The sequence below is a fragment of the Palaemon carinicauda genome, chromosome 15 (genome assembly GCF_036898095.1).
Source record: "Palaemon carinicauda isolate YSFRI2023 chromosome 15, ASM3689809v2, whole genome shotgun sequence".
Taxonomy (NCBI): Eukaryota; Metazoa; Arthropoda; class Malacostraca; order Decapoda; family Palaemonidae; genus Palaemon; species Palaemon carinicauda.
In genome coordinates, this window is record NC_090739.1 from 98,919,430 (window position 1) to 98,922,191 (window position 2,762).

The window sequence follows — 2,762 nt, forward strand, 5'->3', positions numbered from 1 at the left end:
ACTGTTGGTAAAAAACTCAGATTGTTGTTGTCATTCCATTCTGAAGGCTACATATATTTATCTTATACAATTATTTGCAATCATGTTTGTCACTGAATAACATTTTTAAAACACATACCGCTTAATCTTCTTAAAGTGAATATATTGAATAACCTTTTTTCTATTAATAACTTGTTTCAACGTTGCTTGATTGGTATGATAACGTATAGGGCCTTAATAAAAAAAAAAAAAAAACAACACATGTGTCATTTCAACAAATAAAAACATGCATACGTTATCATATAAAAAGACACAAAATACCAAAATAAGCATGCATTGTTACTACAAGATATACCAGGCTATTTACCACTTTTCAATAAAGAGTTGTGTTTTCTCGATCATTTACTACCTCTGCCAAAATAGGCCTTGTGATCTAGTCGGTTTATTTATTTGTCTGTGTGTCTGTGGACAGGATTACGTCAAAACTACTTGACAGATTTTGACGAAATTTTCACCGAAGATAGACCCTAGGACATGAACGACCCCATTAAATTTTGGTGATGATACGAGTTCGGATCCGGATTCTAGATCCGGATTTATATTTTTCGTGTTTCTGTGGACAGGGTTACGTCAAAACTACCCGACGGATTTTGACGAAATTCTCACCACAGATAAATCTTAGGTTATGAGCGATCCCGTTAAATTTTGGGGATCCGGATTCTAGATCCGGAATTTGTATATCTCGCTATTTCAAAGATAACATCAAAACTTCTCGACGGATATTGACAAATTTTTCACAATAGATAGATTATTATTATTATTATTATTATTATTATTATTATTATTATTTGCAAAGCTACAACCCTAGTTGGAAAAGCAGGATGCTATAAGCCCAACAGCTTCAACAGGGAAAATAGCCCAGTGAGGAAAGGAAAGAAAGAAAAATAGAATATTTTAAGAACAGTAACAACATTAAAATGAATATTTCCTATATAAACTATAAAAAATTAACAAAGCAAGAGGAAGAGAAATAAGATAGAATAGTGTGCCCGATTGTACCCCCAAGCAAGAGAACTCTAATCCAAGACAGTGGAAGACCATGGTACAGAAGAAGCTATGGCACTACCCAGGACTAGAGAACAATGGCTTGATTTTGGAGAGTCCTTCTCCTAGAGAAGCTGCTTACCATAGCTAAAGAGTCTCTTCTACCCTTACCAAGAGCAAAGTAGCTACTGAACAATTACAGTGGTGCAGTAGTTAACCCCTTGAGAGAAGATTAATTGTTTGGTAACCTCAGTGTTGTCAGGTGTATGAGGACAGAGCAAACCATATAAAGAATAGGCCAGACTATTCGGTGTATATGTAGGTAAAGGAAAAAATAACCGTAATCAGAGAGAAGGATCCAATATTGTACTGTCTGGCAAGTCACAGGACCCCAAAACTCTCTAGTTGTAGTATCTCCACGGGTGGCTTTTACCCTGGCCAACCTACTATCTAAGGTCATGGACAACCATTACATTTTGGATGATACGGATCCGGATTCTAGATCCGGATATGCATTTTTTCGCCATTTTAAAGATGTCAAAAATACTCGACGGATTTTTCACCACAGATAATCTTAGGCTATGGACGATTAACCTTTGGTGGAGGTCAGAAATCTTTGATTGGTATTATTATTATTATTATTATTATTATTATTATTATTATTATTATTATTATTAGGTAAGCTACAACCCTAGTTGGAAAAGCAGGATGCTATAACCCTAAGGACTTCAACAGGGAAAAATAGCATAGTGAGGAAAGGAAATAAGAAAATAAACTATATGAGAAGTAATGAACAACAAATACAAAACATCTTATGAACAGTAACAACATTAAAACAGATCCTTCATATATAAACTATAAAAAGACTTATGTCACCCTGTTCAACATAAACTCACTTGCTGCAAATTTGAATTTTTGAAGTTCTACCAATTCAACTATCAGATTACGAAGATCATTCCACAACTTGGTCATAGCTGGAATAAAACTTCTAGAATACTCTAATGTTGAGCCCCAAGATGGAAAAGGCCTGACTGTTAGATTCTAACTGCATATCTAGTATTACGAAGAGGGTAACACTGCCTGGGAAGATCTGAATGTAGAGGATGGTCAGAATTATGAAAAATCTTATGCAACATGCATAACAAACTAAATGAACAACGTTGCCTTAGATTAATATCTAGATCAGGAATAAGAAATTTAATAGACTGTAAGTTACTGTCCAATAAATTAAAATGAGAATCAGCTGCTGAAGATCAAAAGGAGAACAATACTCGAAGCAAGGTAAAATGAAAGAATTAAAACAATACTTCAGAATAGATTGATCACCGAAAATCTTACAACATTTACTCAATAAGCCAATTTTTTTTTGTGCAATTGAAGAAGACACAGACCTGATGTGTTTCTCAAAAGTTAACTTGGTGTTGAGAATCACACCTAAAATTTTATGAGTCATACAAAGTTAAAGAAACATTATCAATGCTGAGATTCGGATGTTGAGGAGCAACTATCCTTTACCTACTTACAATCATACTTTGAGTTTTGATAGGATTAAACTTCATGCCCCATAATTTGTGCCATGTACCAATTTTAGCTAGATCTCTATTAAGGGATTCAGCAACCCCAGATCTACATTCAGGAGATGGAATTGATGCAAAGAGAGTAACATCCTCTGCACATGCAACGAGCTTGTTTTCTAGACCAAACCACATATCATGTGTATCATATGAAAAGTAATGAGC